Genomic DNA, 24,591 nt, shown 5'->3' with positions numbered 1-24,591 from the left:
ATGTGAGATGATGATGATGATGATTCCTTGCAAGCCTCAACATTACACACCAATAAAGTCTCTCAATTCACCAAATATCAAGCATGGATGGAGACTAGGGTTTTTTTGAGGTGAAAGAGGGTTTGGTGATGATAAGAAAACCTAAAATGATGTTAGAGATGCTTAAATACGAAGGAAAACCTAAAAGATCATGGGATTAGGCTACAATAGCTCACATGTTGTGAGCACTCTCTTACTAACGTAGTGGGACCATTCTTGGACAAAAGTTTTCATGCAACCCATCTCATGTTGTGAGCCTTTATGTATCACATCATGAGGCTCCTTTTTCTCCAAAATCCAACCTTTTGAATCCTTGAAACCCAGTTCGATTCATTCTTGAAAACTAGTGTTATAACTCTCCCCCACTTAAATTAGATTTCTTCCTCGAAATCATTCCTTACTGTGAGAACCTGAAATTTTTTGCTTTGAAAGCTCAGTCAGTTAACTCAACTCGGTGATAGACTCACTCTTGGAGCCTGTTTGAGTGTTCTGAGCCTAGTACACTTAAGGGATAAGTGTTAGAAAGTATCTGCTAAAGCCATAGTACAAGATTCAAGCCCTAAACTCCAACATGTGGACTTTACAGCCGTAAACATGGAGTTTACGATCGTAAACTCAACCCAGGCTGAAAACTCACCCTTATATATAAAATCCTTGGCCATTTATCTCATTCTTTCCTTCCTTGGCCGAGTTTTCTTCATTCTCTCTCAATTATAATCCAACATTTCATCTTAGATCTTCAAAAGTTGTAAGTATTCTTCCCTGATTTGTTGATACACCTCTTAATCTAGCATCCTCTCATGATTTCATCCATGAAAATCCTGTTTTCATAGATCTTCAAGTTTTACCAAGAACACACACTAGTTTTCTTGGCCAAAATCAACCGTTTCAAGCCTCTATATCGTAAGTACTCTTCCCTACACATCATATCTAGTAGGAGGCCTTGAATTACAACCTTGAAACATGCTTTACCCATGAAGATCATGAGTTTACAGCCCAAGATCTTCCTTGGCTGTAAACTCTATGTTATGGCAAGTTTTGGACCTTAAACGCATCTATGCTCTTGCTTAACCTTAGAACACTTAAACCCTTGAAACTCCTTACCTTTAAGACCCTAAATATGACCATTTAGAGAGTTTATAGCCAGGAGTAAACTCCCTTGGGCCGTAAACACCTCAACACTCTCCAATGAGTGGGTCTTCCTCATCCTTGTGTAGAGCAAAAGTCCCTCAAGCTTACCTAACCTTCAAAAAAACACTTATGCATGTTTGGCCATGCGTTTATAGCCGTAAACTGCCTTTGGCCATAAACCCATGGTAGTAAACTCTTGTGAGTGCCATTCCACACCCTTTAGGTCAATCACATGTGATTACAACACTTGGTCTAAGTGTTTCCTAGTCCCATGAGGTGTTTCCTTTCCTTTGGTTACCTCTAAACCCTATATTTATGTCAATATATGTCATTTAGGACTTGTTAAGTCTTGAGACATCTTCGTGGAGCCTCTCATCCTTACACACATATACGTTTGATTCAACCACATCAGGTGAGTTCATACCCCGTAATGAATCTTTTAACTATTTTAAATGCTTTTAAGGGGGGAATACAAGTTGAAAACAATTGATAATTGTGTAATTATATGTTATAAACAACTTTCAAAAGGTTTCTTATGTCTTTATAAGTGATCAAAACATTTCAAAAGCTCTTTTAAAGTTATGTTACTTTTTAGTTTAGCAAAACTCCATTTTTAAAGTACAAGCATAACTTAGTAGTAAAACGAGTCTTTTCAACAACAGTTCAAGTTAAACACTATTAAATTATAAGGGGTATAGTTTAGAGAATCAGTTCATACAAGATATAATACACGATAACAGAATGAACATACTAAGATACTATAACAGAACAAACATAATAAGGTGCTATAGCATGGGACAACTACAAGATCTAATTATACCAATGAATCACTAACGTGTTGTTCTAAACAAAGGGTGATAGTTATATTGGGTATACATGATCATATAATTTTAATGTCAATGTTCACGATGCAACCAATGGTTTTCCCAGTCGTGTTTGGTTCCCAGAATCTTTCAACAAGAAGAGCGTATAGTATGGGAACTAGCCATCACATTATGACCATAATAAAACAAATATGTTTTAAGGTAATTAGTACATTCAGTGTGTCATTTTATAAGACAACTGAGTACTTATATTTTCCCATTACTTTCATAAGGTGACAGTTCCACTTGAAAGTTAATGCAAAACTAAGTACTTATATTGTCCCATTACTTTTATAAGGTGACAGTTCCACTTGAAAGTTAATGAAAACTATTTTCGAGTCAAGATAGTTATAAACTAGGGAAAACTTACATTTTTACAAGCGACAAACGGAACAGTCGGGTCTAGTACATTCAGTAGAAAGGGACCATAATGTTAACCTTATGATTCCTCACTGTATACATCAAGAGATATATATTAATAATATTTGATAGGTAATAGGATGTATGCTTTCTGCTTCATTTCCTGTTCCTTGTTTGGTTGTGGGCTTAGAGCAGATTCACACAATTAACTATTTGTTCGATATTAGATTATATATAGCTAGTATAAACTAAGTGATTATAGAAGGAACCACTGCGGTTACTATTTTATTATAAGAAATAAGGGTTTTCTTAAAGAATCTTTTCATAAATTATAAATGAACTATTACAGTTAACTCCGTGAGTACCAAGGGAATACTCCAGGGTTATATAAAACAAGGATCTAACAACCAATGAGATGTGTGTCATCCGCCTCATTCAATGTTCCTTGTTTGGTTGTGGGCTTAGGGCAGATACACACAATTGATTGCTTGTTTGCTCTATGTTTCATATAACTTGTATCTGTTTAGTACTCATAGAAAGGATTGTAGAGTCATTTTTACTTATCTTTCATTAAAGAAGGAAACATAGGGTTTTCTAGAGGAACATGCAAACTTTTCTAAACAAGAACTTACACACTTACTACATCTTACTAAACTTTCTACGACTTAATTACATCACTAAAATTTTATGAACTCACCAGCTTAATTGCTGATAAACTCTTTCAAATAACTTGTATTCTCAGGAAACTAGTAGACAAGTACTCACACTGGGAATTCAGAAGATGGAGCAGTATAGCTCCAAGTCATATTTTGTTATTTGCTTATGTATTCTATATTTTGTGATCAAACTTTGTAAACAATTTCTTTCTAATGAAATGGTTGTTCATTACTTGCTTACTATAATGCATGTCTTGTGATACTAAACATGACGTCCTCCACCCCCGAACGTTTTCGTCGTTCCGGTTTTGGGGTATGACACTTACCACCCTCCAGATACGCTAGACAACATGAAAACTTCTTCCACAACCTCGATACGGACTAAGGAAACAACTCAAGCATAAAACAGTATTCTAAAACTAAAACTGAAACCAGCCTTAGCAGGGCTCTCTATCCTGATGATGAATGGAACGTACCCCACTAGCATTCACCCCTAAAAAATAACCATTACTACACTTCCCAAAATCCGAAATCCTAAAACCTTATCTTATTCCACAACAGACAGTCCACTCTGAATTACTACCAATTTAACTCTAATTCGTATTCCAACGGATAACAACTCTTCCAACCCTTGATTATCTTGTTGTGGCGACTTGAAAATAGAATCACTGACTATTAGTTGTCGATTACTTTTCACTTGATAACAGGCTTAATAATCCTTCAAGTAAAATACTCATCCTTACAACGGTTAGAATCATACGAGAGTTGTGCAGTAGGATCAAATCAATTACTCTAAAATTATTTAACCCATGCAGCAAGAGACTTAACATATTCACTTAATAATAAGGTGAATCCTAACGCGAGTCCCGATCACTAGTACCACCTTAGGCTCATCTTATTGCCCTCTAATTGCATTCCAGATACAGCGAAGACCTCCCTTGCCTCATAATTACCTACCAATTAACCAATATATCAAATTTCCAACTGGTTTCTGAGGTTGATAGCCTCACATAATCGCACTACGCGACTCCTTAAAATGGGTCCATCTGGTAAGAGTTGTTCTAGCTTGCCTACTATAACGGATCCAACAGTCGTCCTGATCCAACCAAGGATAACATAACTAAGCATTACACCGATGTAACAATCCACTTCACTATAAATAAATTCTACATGCCCAGCTGTAGTCTTATATCACAACGGGCCTCATACGGCTAACAACCCTCCTTAATTCCATTCTAATCTCACCTAGAGGAACTATGGGATGATCATAGATTTATCATGCTCTCACGGCTACTCATGAACCAAGTGACGTTGCGGGCCACCCCGCAGCCTTACATCACTACCACACTACCTACCAACCTAGTGAATGCTACGACCACCCCGACAGTCTTACAACACTTCTATAGTATCTGTCAATCTAGTGAATGTTATGGTAACCCCGTAGTCTTACAACACTTCTACCACTCTTTGCCATCCGATTGAATGTGACGGCCACCCTAAAGTATTACAACACTTCCATACCGCTATGGTCATCGCCCATGGTCTTATTGCTCATCTACCATTCCAAACATAATCATCCTAAGTCAAACCCACATCTTACTATACCTCAACCAGGTGTTTGGTTTATGCTTTGAAACCTAAATCCTTCATCAGACAAGAACAGGCAGAGAGGCTCTAACACAACCCTCAACCTGGATCCATCCACATACCCACCATGCGTCACTAATAATGTGCAATGAAATTTGAATATCCATTCATGTGCAATCCCTTAGACCAATGATTCTCCCCCACTTGGATTCGATTGCACTCTTCTAATCGTCAATATTTGATGGATTTCCAATCCATCTTGTAACCTTATCCCATGCAAACTTGAAATTAACCAAACCACAAACATATAAACTTGGCATCTACCGATCTTACACCCACGATCAAATCCATTCCTTATTGCCTTGAAACAATAAAGAACATTTACATATCTTGCATTTAAACCTGACATACTCACCTGGCGAATTTCTTGACTTCTTGTTGATATTACCAACGATCAATTTGATTGTTGATCTTGTCTCACTATAAGCTTGTTCCGAAGATGGGCGACACCTCTCACATCGAAATCCAAATCTGGCTCACCCATATATCCTCTAAACACAACTCTTTGTATGCAAAATGGCATATGAATATTCTCAAGATAAAATGTCTAGATTATCATGAAGAAAACTATAGTTTCCACATGGAGAACTAGATAAACCATATATATAGTCTCACACATAAACATACAATCATAAACACAATTATTAAGAGCATGAAGTAAATGGATACAACACATACATGCAATGTCAGCTGATGGAAATTGGATCCCCTTGGCCTGTGACTGCAATACTCGGCTCCTCACCATAGGAAAATCCACTCTACTCTCACGACCATCCGTAATCCTTAGAGTAGCTGGAGCGGGTCCCCTCACCACTCCTCTCATTAACTCTGAATAATCGGTATTCTGGTGGCCCACGTGGTTGTAGTGAAAATATAACAGGCACATCCCCTAGGGACAATCTCTGCTGACATGACCAACCCTGCCACACTTATAACAACCTATACCCTTAGATCGATAAATCTCATCGTGTTGCTTCCCATAATTACTGCACTGACCCCAGATGTGCTGGCCCCTCAACCACTGATCTAAATTCTTCCGTCTCTTTGCAAGACCCCCAATCTACTCTGGCTTCCTCTTCCCCAGGTGCTCCAATCAATTTCCCACTCTCGGGCTCTATCGGTCATATCATTCAAGGTCTTACACCGTGAAAAACTCTAAAATTACTTGATGTCATACCTCAACATATCATGATACCGTACCTCCTTCATCTCCTAGTCCATTACATATTGCGGAACCAACAAAGCCCTCTCCAAAACTTAGCAGTAATCTCTGCCACAGTCCCAGTAGTTTGACGAAGGTCCTTAAACTCCCTCATCAACTGTTGCACCTCAATAACTTGTGCAAATCCTATCCTAAACTGGGCCACAAACACATCCCAAATCATCATCTCCAGGGCTTCACCTCCCAAAGCAAAGTCTACCTCCTCCTACCAATCCCAAGCTTTGTCTTTCAGAAGATAGGAAGCAAATCTTACCTTCGACCCCTCGGGGCAGAAACTCGTCCGAAAAGTGTTTACCATATCTGCTAACCACCTCCTACTAGCAATAAGGTCTTTCTCCCCAAAGAACTCGAGAGCTCCAAAAGCACGGAAATCATGTAAGGAAAGAGTGTGAGCTCCCACAATTTCCTAATCTCAGTGTGGAATGCGCCCAGACACTCATCCAAAATCTCCATAATCCCGTCATTGACTATTTTGAGTATCACATGAATCTGCTCCAAAATACCGTGGGTGATCTTCGACGAGATGAACTCCCTCATCTGCTCATCAGTCGGCTCGTACACGCACCTGAGCTTGAGCCAGAATCTGATCTACATGTGCTCATCACCACTCTGAAAAGCAGACATGCAAATGATCAGGACATTCCAAGATTCCTCAACCCATAGACTTCTTAGATTCTCCATGACTCTCCTTGATTCGATTATGGATCATGTACTTTTAGTAGTACGGGCCCAATACTACCTTTCGCACCTATCTATAATTTCCTCAAGAATCATCCAGAATCCTCTAAGTCACATTCTTAAACCGATACTCTAAGTACTCGCTAAACAATGTACCTGAACCCACTAAAACACTTCCTAGGCTCTCCTAGGTTCCCTACCTCATCTTGCCATCAGCGGTTGAAGAACTCCCACTAATGTCGGCTAACTACTTCATGAATACAGTCACATGCAACAAAGATTAGATAATCCTTCAAGTAAAAGACTCAACCCTATAACGGCTGGACTCATACAAGAGCTATACAATAGGGTCAAATCCATCACTCATAGATTATTTAACCCATGCAACACGTGACCAAAGATATTCACTTAATAGTTAATCTGCATCATCAAGAGACCCACAAAGCACAAAGCATGCAACATTTATGAAGTAACACTCCAAGCCAAAACCAAACAGAGGACATCCCAAACTTAGTTACTACCAGTAAAGATTTCAAACCTAAAACATCATTCGATTCCTCTCAGGCTACAAGGCATCATATATCAGGCCAATCCATACAATCATTTGAAATCCATACTAGAATGCAACTCAAAAGCTCAAACAATAGGCATACAAAGACATCTCTCCTAGCATAAAATTTTAAGCAGATCTCTAGTCTTAATTTCGCATGCAATTCTCATCACATATAACATAATAAACATGCATGGGTGTTCTGTGAATCACTTACTTGATCTTGGTAGATTGCATGCTCCACCCTTTTTTATTAGAACGTCCTTTTATAAAACATTTCATTTTTATGAAAAATCTACCAAAACCCTCAGTATAAGTTCATACACACATGAGGGTATGCCCGAATCCCTCAAACGAAGGCTCTGATACCAACTTGTAACATTCGAAAACTTGTAAGGTAAAATTTTCATTTTTAGTTAAACCATAAACACCATTTTGCATTTTCAATAATTCAAACGTATATCAAGGTAAAAACAGTTATCAAACTACAATCCCAAAATCACAAAGTTTTGGAAACATGGGTGGATGCAATGTAATCATGTTGGGGCCTTCCCTTTTGTACCGGAAGTATTTGAAACCATAAACAACAAGCCGTAAACACGAGCTTAGTGAGTTCCCCAAAATACCACATACCATAGATACAATTGGGATTGTTATGTGCCAATCATACTCTGGTCATTATGCCACGAGCCGTATCATGGTCTTTCCTTGCCAATCCGGGGGAAAAAAACCATGGGTCTTAAAAACAAGTGCTAGGAACCACCTCATGGTCATAAAGAAATCTAGCATACTATATTAATATATATAACTGCCAGGGTCCAATCCCTGGTCTTGCATATCATTTATCGGGAGCCCCCTCTTGGTCATTCATACAAATGCCAAGGGCCACCCCTTGGTCTTCCTATATAACATAAGCCAATGGGCCAACATTGGTGCCTTCAACCCATAGTATAATGAGGAAACTCACTTGAATCACAAAGATAACATCAACTAATCGCACTCCTTCCAAACGATAGGTGCTCCACACCTCCTAGAAATCTACACATGGTAAACCCTAAGCCTACCTTCTAAAGTTAAAATCTTGAACCAAAATTCAACCAAGCCAAAAGTCATTGATCAAAGTCAAATTCAACAATTCATATTGTCAACTGTCCACCCTCATGTCGTGACCAGCCCTTGGTCACGTCGTGAGATCTCACTGGATCTGATTCCAACTCATCCCGACTCACCCTAGCCAACTCAGCCAAGAAAAGTCAATAGAGTTGACCTCACATCGTAAGTTGACTCCTCTTACATCATGATATCCAAGAGGATAACTAGAAATAGGGTCATTCATTCCTCACATCGTGAGAACGGCTTTAAGCCAAAAGTCCAATTTTAAGTCCTTTATCAATTGAGCCTTGAACTCAAACTTTCTAGATGGTCGTATAACTTCTTAATGCACCATAATGTCGATGATTTTAAGACATATATGTCAAATATGTATCTTGATCTCATTTGGGTCAAAAGTTGAAGAAAAAGACATACAACTTTGATGCAAAGTTCTAAAACTCAACCATTCACTAGATCTGAACTCCATATCACTCTTAAGACCCTACTAACATGTAAAATTTCCAACTTTATGGTTTCCATTGATCAACTTGCACAATCAAGAGGGAAAAGTGGGACAAAACTTAGATCTAGCCTCATATAACAATAAAGGAGGAAGTTTTGACACTCACAAAGATCCATCAATAATGTGAGGTGATGATGATGATGATTCCTTGCAAGCCTCAACACAATACCACATTCTTCTTCTTTTCTTCTTCTTCCACACCAAGAAAGGCTCTCAATTCACCAAAGATCAAGCAAGGATGGAGACTAGGGTTTTTCTAAAGTGAAAGAGGGTTTGGAGCTCAAAAGAAACTCTAAAATAAGGTTAGAAATGCTTAAATATGAAGGAAATCCTAAAAGATCATGGGCTTGGACTACAATAGCTCTCACATCATGAGCACTCTCTAACTCATGTCGTGAGACTAATCCCGGACAAAAGTTTTCATGTAACTCATCTCATGTCTTGAGCCTCTATGTCTCACGTCGTGAGGCTCTTTTTTCTCCAAAATATAACCTTTTGACTCCTTGAAACCCTAAATCGATTCATTCTGGAAAAGGGTGATACAATATTAATATCGGGGGTGCTTCCATAGGCATTTCTAGTTTTTCTATTTCCTTATTTCTTTTGCAGGAACATTATCGGGACAACAAGATCACTATGCAGGTATCTTGGGGAATCATTCATCTGTTTTACAACACTTTATTTAATTAACAACATTCCCAACATCCTCTTAGCATCAAATATCCTGGTGCACCTCATTTTCAGTTATTATTTATGCCTAGAACGGTCCACTTCATCCTACAACAGACATAGTTGACTGTGGTGGACACACTTATGCCTTCTTTCAAGTCGTCCCCTGTCATGCTACTATCCTACTAGGTCCATCTCGAGCAACTCATGTTCGTGCAACAAAGGCTACATACCCTTGACTTTCCACTCCAACATCCCGATAATTTTTTGGTGGTCACAAAACAGCCCACACATCATCATAATTCACTGGCCTCAAATCAAACTTCCAAACATTGTAGGTCCAACCTCCTCAAGACAACCACTACTAGTCTATTACATAGACACGAGTGCAAGCTTCTATATGCCTTTCAACCAACGTATGCTTTTCTCAACTCCATATAATTCTAAACCTGTCATGGTTTCTTAAGGTCTGGTACTCCCTATTATTCACATTAGTCACAGATTTTACCCTTTTTCTAAAAAATCAAAATTATTTTAAAAGATATCATTGTCTCCAATGAAATAGTAAAAAATGTGTGTATCCACTAAGTTCACCATTGACAATTGTGTTTCTATTACATTTGATCATTTTTTGATTTTTTGTTAAGGATCTTGAATCAAATACATGACTCCTAAAATGCAACAGTGTTGAAAACCTTTACCTAATCACTCTATCTCTTAAATTTTACTTCCTGTCTTTCAGCTATAACTCTAGATATGGACTACGATGTCTCTCCCTACATGCCATTATCGACTAAGACATCTAGGGTCTTCTAAACTTCAATTTTTGTAGTCTTGTCGTTTCATTTAGAACGGTACAAATAAGTTTTCTCTTTGTCATGCCTATCAAATTAGAAAGCATTATTGTCTTCCTTTTAAATTATCCACTCCATAATCTTTTTGGGTGTTTGAATTAGTATATTCAAATTTATAGACATCTCACTTTACCAGTATTAGTATCTTTAAATCTTACATTACATTTTTGGATGATTTTTTTTTTCATTTTTTGTGGGTATTTATTGTGTATGTAAAATATGATGTTTATATTGTTTTTTCTTTAACTTTAGAGCGTATGTTAAAATTAGTTTAAAACTAACATTGTAACGCTCGTTTCCATTTAATAATTTTGTAATAGAGCTGATAAATAATGCGTAATTAAATAATTAAAGACTAAATTCTTTAAGTTTGTTAAGTGAATTAATTTAAATAAAAGGCAATATATAGATGTAAATGGGTTAAACTAATAATAATAATAATAATAATAATAATAATAATAATAATATTATTATTATTATTATTATTATTATTATTATTATATGAAATTTATTAGTTTAGGGGTGTTAATTGTAATTTTCAAAAACCATTTTTGAATAAGATAATTAACCTTAAGGTAGTTTCTCCAAAGATCAACCTTCAAGGGTTAAACATGCCAAGTTGTAGTCATTCTTACCTCTTGCTAATGTTGTTATTTAGTCCCTAGATCATTTCAAATCATGTATTGTCAATTAGAAAAAAAAAAATATCACATTATAATGCTTTGAAATCTCTGTTTGAACTCATATTTTAGGATATTTGTTCTAAAATATGTTTTGATGAGTTTGTTAAGTTATATCCAGGTTTAAGGTCGTTCCTAGGTCCCTTTGACACCTGCTAACAAGATCGTGCTTCTAGAAAAAAAAAAGATTAGCCATCTTAAAATGCTCCGAAACCTCCTCGTGAACTCATATGTAGCTATTTTTTAATGCGTGACTTCGATTCCTATTTGGGTTATGGCTTTGTTTTTAGACCTTGTACAAGGTTACTAGGACGTGTACTCGATTTTCTTAACTCATTTGGTTTAGTAGTAGTGTCTTGAACCAAGAAGCAACTCCTTTTATTTGAGTTCTGTCTCGAAACTCACAAACCAAAGAATTTCACTTTGGGAATGTTTTGGCCCATGAAAGCTGACTTTTGGCTAACTCTCAATGTTTAAAACATAACCCATGACATATAATACAAGTTGGTTGGGTTTGGTTCTTGGAGAGGAGATAAATGGTCTTTTGTTCTTGGATTAGCTTTTAAATAAATATAGACTAAATAAAGAAGTATAAAGATAGTTTTTACCTTAATTATTAAATCAAGGTTAATTTTTTTTGTAGTTGTGGGGAAGACTTGATACCTTCAGCTTGAGCATGTGGACTCTGTTTATCTTCTAGTGAGGTCACTTCTCATGAACTTATGTATTATTTGGACTATATGTTGTTATATGTATGTTACAACACTAAAGGTCCCAGTGTCGGTAGGTAGTGTAATGGTAAAGACCACTGAAAGTCCCAATGTAGGTAGGTGGTCAACCATTAAAGGTCCCAGTGTAGGTAGGTAGTCAGGATGAGCAACTAGAGAAAAGCCTCATTAAGTAAGGGAAATTAGTGGTACCATCTGGAGTATGTATTTTAGCATTTATGTGATAGGATGTAAGTATTATGTGATTTATTACTTGAAGTATGTGCTATTATGTATATTGCATATCATCGATTTAATGGATGAGTGTTGTAATTACTGAATAAGCCTTAGGCTTATAGTTACTATTTTATTTTTTTAGTTGTAGGTCCTTTAGGTTTGAAGGGGAATGAGTTGGGATGATTAGGATATCTGGACATTCTCGGAGGAGCATGGAATCTAGTTTATCTACTCTATTTTATGATATTGTTTTCAAAACAAGACTTAACTTCTGTATTTTACTACAATTATGTTGATGTAATTTGAAAATATAATTGTGTGATTTGTTAATGGTTATAAATAAAACCTTTTTATAAAACCTACACTCTTCTTTTCAAAAAGTTTATGGTTTCTTTTTGGGATGTTATAAACATGCAGACTTTCCAATGTCATAAAGGTTGCAAATTTAATGTCCAACCTCTTTGTACTCATATTCACTCTAATGGTATTCAAATTCGCTTTTTTTTTCTGTATACACCCCAACAAAATGGGAAATCTAAGCGCTATATTCATACAACAAACAACAACCTTTGCACCTTCCTCTTTTCAAGCTTCCCTAGCCATAAAATTCTAAACTGAGGGTTTACTTACAATTTTCAACACTTCCAATATTCTTCCCAACATCACCGCATCCTTTAGGACTCTATTGGAGGTTTTCTCCAGACTTTTCCTGAACTATGATCGCCTCCATATCTTTGGATGCCTCTACTATAAAAAGACTTCATCCACTGCTACCCATAAGATTTTTCCTTGATCGATTGCTTATGTTTACCTTGGACACTCCTCTGATGAAGGGATATCGTTGTCTTAATCTAGTGACACAGGCTATCCTCATCTTTTGTCAGGTAGTCCTCAATGAAAACCATTTCCCTTCTCTTCATTAACCTCTTACTACCTTTGATCTTGAATCTCTCATCGTTGATGATACACCTCCTACTATCAACTTCCCTTCCACCTCTGTTGTTCCTAAGTGTAAGATCCAACGATTCCTAAAAACATCATTTATCTGACTCTCTCATCCCAAAATGTGGAGCATGAGTGCATACAATGTTCATCACCTCCTCATCTACTATAGACCTAACCAATATGATCATATTACTAAGCCTACTTACTTCTACTACATTTTCCTTAAGCTTCAAAGACACCAAAACACCTACTCCATTCTCTTCTTCTTAAGGCCGAAATACCAGAACTGATAACCATTACACTCTCTAGCTCACGTTCCTTTCCACTTAATCTCTTAGAGGCATGCAATGTCCATATTTCTCTTTCCTGTATCCTTTTTCAATTCTAACAATTTCACATTCAAAGATACTACGTTCAAAGTACATAATGTAAGTTTAATAACTTGTCTACTTGAATATTGCACTCTTTTGAAACCCTTAAACCCCTACTAATCGAACATGACCTCAAGCTACCATGTAGACCAGTATTGGCTATTTGTAAATAATAGGAACATAGATCTAATGGGATAGAGGTGGGTATGCAAAGGTAGGAATAAGGGCAAGGTTGAGACGTTTTAGTTAGATGGTGGTGGTGATGAGGGTCGCTTGTATAGTAGTTGGACCTGTGAAAGATGAGGCCGTAGGGTAGATTAATTGAATTAGAAGGAGGCTACTATGGTGTGGTGTGGTAGGTATTTCATGTTTGGGCGAGGGGAAGATGGTATAAAGGTAAGGTTGAAGGCCTAACAAGTTCTGAAATGCGCTTATATTAGGATCTATATGAAGATAGAAGATAGTAGCAACTTTGATACGTAGAAGATTTTAACTGATGTTAAAACAGTTAACTGTAAATTGTGTTTTGATTCCATTGCTACTTCGTCATGTTTTAACATCTAAACTAATTTGGACATTGTGAATTAGTATCTTTATCTACACTTAAGTTTTGGAAAATCATTATAAAAAAGTTTTTGAAAACAAATATACAAATAACCCATTTAATAGGTGTTTCAATATTACTCTCATTCCAATTCCAACTCCAATTCAAGCCAAACACACCAGAACGTTACATAACAAAGAAGCTTAACTTTTAAGAAGCCCATTTTGGATAGAGTCACATCTTCTCAACCTTCAAGGAAAATGGGTACCAGATTAAAAGAATCAAACTTTGGGGGCCAATCTGTAAATCAAGTAACTAAGAAGCCTTACCGTTTCCTCATCGGGCAAGCACTCTGCAACCTCTCCATTCATCCATACGTGCGAGGAACGTAGACGACGAGGTAATTCTTCAAACCCACTCGCCTATCTTTCAACGACCATGAATTTCACGCTTGCGCTTTTCTGTAATTTGGTTGTTGATTGAGCTAAACACAGTAGCGTCATATATAGATTTCAGGTATTTTGGTTGTTACAGCTTCGCTTACATGATTAGGAATCTTGTGGAATTATATACCATTTTAGGTCACGATCTGAAACCCTATCAAAAAACTTATCGAGTTATTCACTAGGCGTAAGTCATTGGTAATCATAATGGTATCTGACTTATAAAATTAGGGTTTTTTCTTCTTTGGTAATCATAATGGTATCTGAATTATGAAATTAGGGCTTTTTTCTTCTTTAAACTGTAAATCCAGATTAGAAATGATTGAATCTGGTTGTTTATTGTCAATTAAGATTTGTATTATAGGTGTAGTTCAAGTAAAAGATTTCCAAATCCAATTGAAACCCCTAAATACTGCCTTGTATTTTCCATAACTGTTTAGCCTCATGTGTTTTCTTGTGGAAATGCCTTTGAAGAATAAGATGGTGACAAAATTAATGTTTTTTAGCAACCCCAAACCCCTTTCCTTTGATCCTCAATAATTACTTCGATTTCAGGTTGTTATTTGATCAGTTTTTAGTGTTCATTCAGGAATTTTAAAACTGTAATGTTAAAAATTGAAAAAATTCTAAAATAGAATTTGTATACATAGCTTTCCTCTAACCCAAAATGGGTGATGCTCACTTTTTCCTACATGGAGTTTCCTTTACATTTTCTCAATTGTAATTGTAATTCTAGAAATTTAATAGTTGGTAATTGAGTTTTCTAAGGCCTTGATTGGTTATCCTTTTTTTTTTTTTTTTTTTTTTTTTCTTATCCTGACTTTCTGTATTATGCGAATCATCATATGCTTTTTATTTCAAAAACTCAAAAGCCAAGCTTATGTTCTTTTTTCCTTATTAGGAGATGTAGAAAAATGTAAAGATTGTGTTTACTTGGACTCCAAAACCCTAATCTCAATAGGTAAAATACACAAAAATGCAACATACTTTCACCCTTTTATTCATTTAGCCACTCAACTATTTTCTTTAGTGATTATCATTATACTTTTTTTTTTTTTGTCTTTTTGAAAATACCATTTCCTTGTTTTCTAGATTTTAAAAAGGGGGATAAAAGGTAATCTCCGATGAAGTCCCAATATTTTGGTTCAGTTTATAGTTTAATCCCAACATTTATTTTTTGAATAGAAAATTCCAGATTATCTAATTTTATACGATAATCTGTCATTTTTTGTTGAAAAAAAAATAAAGACTATTTCGTTAATTTGGTCAAAATATAAAATATTCGGTACTTTTCTGTTCAAAAAACAAAACTTGGGATTAAAACGTAAACTGGCCCCAAAATATTGGGACTTTATCGAAGATTTTCCAAAAAAAAGGTACATCATTGATCATATGTTCACAATTTTATCGTTTTAGTCATTTAGCCATTTTACTTTTTTTTTTTTTTTTTTTATTTTTATTTTTTTTATTTTTATTTCAAAATACCATTATGTATTAAAAAGGGACAAAAATTATATTCTTAGAAAAAATAAAATGTTTTAATAACTTAAATCACTATATGAAATATTCAAGCGGCTAATTTGATAAAATTGCGACAGTACACGTCCTTTTTTAATTGTCAGTACAAAAGACATAAACCCCCTTCTCCTCCTCATCATTAAAAATAGTTGATAGCACTAAAAAGCCTATCCAGTCATGTCTCATGTAACAAATGCAAAAAGACATAAATGCCCTTCTACAATCAACTAATTAACCCAACTTTTGTTCTCTCATGTAACAAATGCAGAAAGACATAAACGCCCTTCTACAATAAACTAATCACCCCAACTTTTCTCCTTGATAGATGGCAACCCCGGAGACGTCACGTGAACCCTGCCCCGACCGTATCCTCGACGACATTGGCGGCGCCTTTGGCATGGGTGCAGTAGGCGGAGCCGCCTTCCACTTCTTGAAAGGCACTTACCACTCTCCAAAAAACGAACGCCTGATTGGCGGCTCTCAAGCGGTTCGTATGAACGCCCCTCGCGTTGGCGGCAGTTTCGCCGTCTGGGGCGGCTTGTTCTCCACTTTTGATTGCACGATGGTTTACCTCCGCCAGAAAGAAGATCCATGGAACTCCATCATCGCCGGAGCCGCCACCGGCGGCTTCCTACAAATGCGCCAGGGACTCGGTGCCGCCTCCCGGTCGGCCGCCTTTGGTGGGATTTTGCTTGCGATGATTGAAGGAGCCGGGATCATGATGAATAAGCTCATGAGTGCGCCCCAGAATTTTCCGGCGATGGAGGAGGCTCCGGCAAGTATGGCGGGGCTAGGCGGGATTCCGGCAGGTGTTGGCGGGATTCCGGCGATGGAGTCGGCTTCAGATTCTTCTTCTTCTTCTTCTTCTTCTTCTTCTTCTTCTTCGTCGTCGTGGTTTGGCGGGATGTTTGGTGGTGGAAAGCCGCCGGAGACGGCGGCAGGTGGCGGTGGCGCGAAGACGCAGGTTTTGGAGAGCTTTGATGCTCCAAGTCCACCTTCATTTGAATACAAATGAAAAACGGTGGTTATTTTGTTGTAATTTTTTTTTTTTTGGTTGAACAAGTTTAGTTCATAGGGTTTAATGTTGTATGTTTTTTTTACTTAATGGATTTAATAGGGACACAATATAAAAAAATAAATTATATATTAGTGTTGTTGTAAGGGTTAAATGCATGAATAACAATGTATTTCCTTGGTTTGTTTATTATACTTTGCTACTATAGCAATGTAGGTTGAAAAATCTATTACTTCTAGCGATATCATACGAATACCTTTTTTTTAATATATAATTGGATTGGTTTTTCAAATCATAATCGTGTAATAAGGAAAGAATGGAGATATAATGTTATGATTGAGTAATTCATTTAAAGTATAATGGCTTAGTAAGAAAAAGAAATCGAAAGTGTAATGCTAGAATATGAAAAAAAAAAAAAAATGAAAGTAAGAATGTTTTTCGTATTTCTAGCTGGTTATAAAGTCGTTAGTTAAAGTCTTTAAATATTTACGTTTGTTTAGTTAGATGTGATTATTTATCAGAACATTTTGAAGTTTTAAAACACCCGAAGAGCAATCATTGAGGAGAAATGCTAATCGTTATTATAGTTTACTTAATTCATTTACATTCAAAAGTGGCATTTGGGTAAATGGGAATATTAATATAAAATAAAATTAATATTATATAATCGTTATTGTGATTAATTAAAAATTGAGAATCGTGATATAGAAAGTAGAACTAGAAACCATCTAGAGTTTCGGATCGCTCATCCGTTTGGTTTTATTTGGATTGGATTTGTGAAAACAATTTATACCATGTATGGCCCAAGACTTTAGATTTATAATGAGTCATTAAAGCCTTTTAGTTAAGTAATTTTTTTTTTATCGATTTCATTCTAAGTTATTTTTTTATGTTTTTAGGTAGTGTTTGGTATTAGGACAGGATTGAACCAGATGAAACAAAACTGAGTTGAACAGAATTAAACAAAATATTGTTAATTTATTTTTATTGATTTCATTCTAAGTCATTTTTTATGTCTTTTAGGTAGTGTTTGGTACTAGGACAGGATTGGATCAGATGAAACAAAAATGAATTGGACATAATTAGACAAAATATTTATTTGGCATTTGGTAAACTGAGACAGAAAAAAAAAAAGAAAAAAAAAACTAGTTTGTCCTTTATGGTAGCATAATAGAACTTCCATTACTAACAAATTATGTGTGCATATAAAAGAAAATTTGATTTGATCATGGAAGTTCCTATTAGACAATCTCCATTAGCAACTTAACCTAACCTAATTTTTCTATAAAAAAATAATTTATCTCTCTTCCATCTATACAATCCAATCTAATTTTTTAACCCATTAGTAACCCAACCCAACTTATTTTATATTAAAATTTTATATTTATAAAACTATATCAAGATTGGTCTTATTTTGTTGAAAAAAATAAATTAATTATTTTGATATATTTTATTTTATTTTTTGTTAAAGATAAATTTTATTAGTTTTTTGTATAAAATTAATTAGCTTCTCTCTTAATTAGATAGACACTAATACATGAAGTTTGGTATGCAACCCCAAGTGAGGAGAGGGCGTGGCTACAGCCTAGTTCACCAAAGATTGACCAATTTATAATATTTTATTATTATTTTTTTTTCACAAGCGTTTGCTAAAAGCCCCCAATGGGGTAGTCTTAGAAACAAGAAACAATGCTCCTAACGTATTATGAGAAAATCAGATTTCATTGTAATATAATAATGACCACTTAAAATTAACCTATAATTTTTTTTTAAAAAAAAAAATGATATACTCCACATAGAGGACGTAGTAAATCAAGTACTTTTTTTCCATGTGAGGCGCTAAAACCATTTATTTTCGAAAGGCATAATCTACGTTATTTCACATTGTTGTTTTGATTTTAACGACGGGAACAATTAATTTAAAAAAAAAAAAAAAAAAAGAATAACTGATTCAAAGGTAGAAATAATTACGGAGAAATGGGTGTGACGTGAATGAGATTAAGAGATGATGACCGGAGGAGATAGATTTTAAAGGTATTTTTAGGGGTGTTAATCGGATCAACCCGATTGGATTTCGGGTAATCGGGTTTTAAAAAAATAAAAATTCACCCGAAACCCGACCCTATTAAGTAATGGGTTAGTCGGGTGCGGATCAATCAGGTTTCAGATTAATAAGGTCGGGTTATCGGGTTATGTTATGCTTAAATGTTACAAATGATATCATAGTATAACATATTAATGTGTAATGAATTTCTTTTTTAACATACTAATGTGTAATGAATTTCTTTTTTAACATACTAATGTGTAATGAATTGTGGGTTTATTTAGGCTCTATATTGTTTATACATGTACATTAAGTTAGAAGAGACTTTCATACCTATCCCATATTATACATTTTGTCTTGTTTTTTTTGAACAACAAGACTTCTATTATAGTAGCAAAAAGCTAGAACAACAAACGATTACATCATTGTGCCAAACCAATTATTCCAAGTATCCCATATCATACAACTTGTACTTTGATTTAACTTCGGGTTGTATTAAGTTGGCTTGTCTTATACTTTCATAAAAAGTTACAGATTTAATTTATTTCTTGAAATGACTTGACTGAAAGAGATTAGTTTGACCTAATGGTGCGATCTCAGATCCTACTTTCCCAAATCCCATGATCGCTAATGTCTTCCCGACTATTTACGTATAAAAACCTACTAAAATTTTGATTATGAGATAGTCTACATTGTTGATACCTACGCCTGCTCTGCCCAATGACCTTCAATCGACCTTTAGCGGCTTCAAATACATGACAATTGACTTTTGTATCAAGGCATCAGACATGAAGATCTTGGAACACAATTCGTCCGGAGAAAGGTTATAAAGCAATATTAATTAGTGTTGGCGAAGCTTTTGAGAAGATCGAGACCTGCATCTCCCAATTTTTATGTGACAAGGATGGTCAATTTGCAATTGGAGAAGATGGAATCGAGATTTGAGGCGTTAAAGAGAGATTTGGTGAATCTGCAGTTTGAAGAACATTCATGATAATTAGATATGGAACTCAAGGAGTTGAATCTTTATTCCTCTTCCTCTCTTGATACACACTCCTGTAATTAACAATGAGTAAATAAATTTTGATTTAAAGATGCCAACTTTTAAAGAAATGGTACTTGAAGATGAAAGAAATGGTACTTGAAGATTGAGCTCAAAATCAAATTGGTCAAAGTGAAGATGAGTTGCTAAGGGGTTTCATCCCATAAGAGCATCTCCAACCCACCAAATACTCCATTTTTTACTCCATTTTCTTCCAACCCTATCTCATTTTCATCTCCATTTTTGGAGATATGAATAATATTCCCTTATAACCATATCCCATTTCCGTCTCCATTTTTGGAGATATGAATAGTATTCCCCCAAATATGGGGTAATATTATTCATATCTCCAAAAATAAAGTTGAAGTTTCGGTTGTCAATTTTGATCTCTCTCATTTTTATTTTATACAATTTTAGTTTATTTTTATCTACTAATTATAATTTAAATGCAATATTTAATATTTATAATGTCATGTTATATACTAATTTATATTAATTAATCGTAAATAGAGAGTTTAATATTTATTTATCGAATCCGATATGCTCGTGAACTTAATATATTTACTATAAATATAATATTATTTATTTAATTATTATTTATAGTAAAGTAATAATTAATTTAAATTTAGTACAAATGTTTTATTTATGATAATATAATTTGTAATATTTTTTTAATGAAAAAAATATAATATATATATATTTGTTAAAATTTAATTAGTAGAGGGTGTATTTTACAATATATATATATATATATATATAAAAGTTACAAAAATAGAATATTCTAAGGATATACTTTTTGGGGTAAAAAATTGGATAGAAAATGAAGTATGGTTGAAGATGAAACATTATTTATCTCATTTTTTACTCCATTTTGGAGGAAAAAATAAAGATGAATTGGAGATGGTCTAAGATCATCAACATCACAAGCTTTCAAAAGATTTGCAACGCCACTTGAGTATTATTTGCAAGCAAAGATGATTCATTTCTAAATTTGAAAGTCTTGCAAGCCTTTTCCCTTTTTATTATAATGCTAAATAAATATATCTATTATAATAATAGATTGTGCATTTGATATTAATACCTATATTTCGAAAAACATCATAAATGGTCCATGTGGTTACCCAAAATTTGAAGTTTAGTCCTTGTTTTTTAAAAACCTCATAGATGGTCCCTGTGTTTTCAAAACTTTTGATGTTTGGTCCTTTTTGCTAACTCCGTTAAGTTTGTCCGTTAACTGAAGGGTATTTTCTTCATTTCACCACCACATGGACCATTTATGATGTTTTCTCGTATTTTTTTAAAAAAGAAAAAATTAAACATAATTAAATATATAAAAGGTCTTTCTCTCTCTCTCTCTCTCTCTCATCAGCAACCAACACATATATTGGTTTGTTCTTCAGTAATCAAGAACATACATATAAACATACCACCACCACTACCAAGATAATCGATAAAGTAACCCTCAAGGATCAATCCTATGTCGTCTACAATGCATTGGAAGCCTTCCACCCACCTTTTCTCCTACATTGACAAACCCCCAAACCAGTGAATTTAGAATCGTTTATGGAACAATTTTTCTTTTTTGAATCTGAAATCATTTCTGGAAGAGAATTAAATGCATCCCAACCCTTCTGCAAACATACATACAAAGAAACCAGAAAAATAAAACCCAACACTATTCATCGTTTTGAACCCTTCCTTTCCCATTTTCTCCCTTTTTCTTGTTTTTGTTCTTATTTATACACCAAATACCCACTTGTATCAAACAATTCACACAGAGATGCAAATCTAAAGAGAAGAAGAAGAAAAGATTTAGGAGTTGGGAGAAAGAAGACACGCAGAGATGCAAACCTAAATGGGTTATTGCTGGTTGCACATACTAGAAAACTTGGTCCAAGTGTGTCTGTAAAAAGGTCAACAAAACTGAATTCAGATGAGCTGATCTGATAAGGGGGAATTTAAGGGTGTATACTTGATGTGGATCAAGTTGGTGGGTGCAAGAACGACTTTTGCATTACCTAGATAAAAGGGTTGACGACTGCAAGTCGATTGAAGGGAAAGGGGTAGGAGACTCAGATTCGTTGGAAAAATCAACATTAATCTGGGTTTCTTTGAGATCGATTCATGGATGAGATAACGGGGTAGTGGGTTGCTGAAAGGAATGATGTTTCATCGGAGGTGTGTTTATCGATAGTGGGGTTTAATCCTCAAGAGGTTAAGTAAACGAGGGGGATGCCAACGATAAGGTTGAAGCTTTTGACTGTGAAATGTCTGACGATTGTTGAGCATAGTGGGATTTGGTATGGTGGGGCAGTGGATTTGCCACAGTGGGTGTAGTCGGTGGTGTGGTCCAGGAGGAGTGGAAGGTGGAGGTGTTTGATTTGGAGTTAATGATGAACAAGGATATTAAATAGGAAATGGTGAGGTTGTTGCAGGTATGAGTGTGTATGTAAGAGAGAGAGAGAGAGAGAGAGAGAGAGACCCATTGGATATTAAATTTATTTTTTTTCTTTTTAAAAAAAATAAAAGAAAAGAAAACCTCATAAAAGGTCCCTGGATAGTTAAATGATGGAAATACCCTTCATTTAATAGTAGAAAACTAACGGAGTTAGCAAAAAGGACCAAATATCAAAAGTTTTGAAAACATAGGGACCATTATGAGGTTTTTAAACCACGGGGACTAAACTTCAGATTTTGGGTAACCACAGGGACCATTTATGATGTTTTTCCTATATTTCTATGGATAATAAGTTTTTAACAATGTATATTTAACAATAAAGAAAATTTCAAATTTACCATGTATTTAACTATTTATAATCAAACATAATTAATTATAACTGTTATGAATAGTTTATTTTTATATACTTTCATATTAAAAATATAAATACACAAATTTTATTAAAAATATATAAAATGGTTGTTGATGAGGCAATAGGTTCCATTTTAAAAAAGTATTGATATTTCATTAATGTAAATGGTTATTGCAAAACTGATATGACAACTTTTAAAGATGAGTGACATTGCACGTGTGTGGATACCTAAGGAAATATAAAGTGAAGATGAGCCAGCAAGGAGTTTTATTCCATAAGGAAATATCTGGCAGTTTATTTAATGAGGTGGCGAAGGGGTAACCGGTTTACCCTTTCGAAGTCATAAAAATGGCCTTTTAAATCCAACAAAGGACACTTTATACCCCTACAAAGCAAGAAATATATTTTAGGGACTCATTAAACCAATTCGTAAACTTGGATAGGCAATAGTGACATTAACCCAATTAATTATCATACTTGGTAAATACACACACACACACACACATATATATATATATATATATATATATATATATAATGTTAAATACATTGAAATTGAAATTTTGGACAATTTTTAATAACTATATTATAAGAAACTAAAGTATAATTTCAAACTAAAAATATTATTCGAGTTAATCAGGTTGACCCGAACCCAAATAATATATATAAAGCAACTCGAAATCCGACTCTAAATATACTTTAGGTTTGTCAAGATAACCTGAATAACACGATTTGGACTTTTAGACCCTTTTAAACCTAACCCTATTTATCTTATTCGGGTTCAGGTCGGATCGGATTCGATTATTTTTGACACCCCTAGGTATTTTAGTCTTTGTCTTTGTTGTCCAACCATGTTCCACCATTTTGGGTGAGACTAATATTTTGAATGTTAGTCTCATTTGACTAAGTCTTTGTTCCATCTAGTCCTTGTCCCATTTATACCAAACAACACCTTCAACATTCCTGCTCTGTTCTATCTCGTACAATCTCATGTACCAAACACTACCTTATAGTAGGGATGTCAACAGGGGAAAATGAGATGAGGGTTGCATCCCCGCCCCTGCCCCAAAAATATCTAGCCTTTCCACCCTAGCCGTCACCCCCCCTCCCCCCTCCCCCCCCCCCCCCCCCCCGAATTCCATTTATTACCCGACCCAATGATTTTGTGATAGCTTCTTTGGGCTAAAGGAAACTATTTTTTTGGCTAACAAATGGGTTACTTATAGCATAATGTTGCATGTTACAAACAAATTTAAAAAATGTTTTTTTTTTTGTTGAATTTTGGCAGGTAAAAATCATTTCATTGTTTATATATATATATATATATATATATATATATATACACACACACACACACATAACTGTTTGGGTGTCAAACCAACAAATGATGAGATAAAATAATATTAATATAACTCAAATCACTGCTATTTCTAATACTAAAGATAGTATAGAGTAAGCAGGATCGGTCCACAGAGATACGGGTATCTTGCCATATTTTCACACATAATACAAGTCATATTGAAGTGGGGGTTTGTATTTGAACTTGAATTAAACTTCATAAATATGAAAGATTTAAAACAAACGCAGTAAAAGAAGTACATTTCCGATTCTGACTCTTATATATGTATTATGTTGAAAGATGTAATATGATTATAACTCATGTTCAATCTAGGTTGGTAAGTTGGATATTAATAAACTCTAATATCCAAATTGGCAAAACTATTTTATTCAAAACAAGCTCTTTAAATAAAACTTCATTTAATTAATTCAACCCAAATAAGCTCTTGCATTAAATCATTAAATGACATTAGGTTCTTGCACTAATTACCAACAATGTTTAACATTCCTCCTAAGCTTGGGAATATAAAATTTTAATCTTTGATTGCACTAATTTTGATCTAATTACAACCAAGTAAGTGATTATTACTAACATCAAATCATAAAATATATA

The 24,591-nt window shown here is 34.8% G+C and overlaps 1 pseudogene across 4 annotated transcripts; it reads left to right on the top strand.

The window, feature by feature from the left end:
* Positions 1-14,038: 14,038 nt before the first annotated feature.
* LOC144998107 (mitochondrial import inner membrane translocase subunit TIM17-2 pseudogene) lies at positions 14,039-16,933 on the top strand (annotated as a pseudogene). Of its 4 annotated transcripts, none has more exons than XR_013660122.1 (2): positions 14,039-14,168; positions 16,055-16,933. The product of XR_013660122.1 is annotated as a mitochondrial import inner membrane translocase subunit TIM17-2 pseudogene, transcript variant X1 (transcript). The 4 variants fall into 4 exon arrangements; XR_013660123.1 differs by having other exon boundaries at positions 14,051-14,168; positions 15,998-16,933; XR_013660124.1 differs by having other exon boundaries at positions 14,150-14,284.
* The last annotated feature ends 7,658 nt before the right edge of the window (positions 16,934-24,591 follow it).

This window comes from Lactuca saligna, chromosome 5 (assembly GCF_052625555.1).
Source record: "Lactuca saligna cultivar CGN05327 chromosome 5, ASM5262555v1, whole genome shotgun sequence".
Classification (NCBI taxonomy): Eukaryota; Viridiplantae; Streptophyta; class Magnoliopsida; order Asterales; family Asteraceae; genus Lactuca; species Lactuca saligna.
This window is presented reverse-complemented; position numbering and strand designations above follow the sequence as displayed.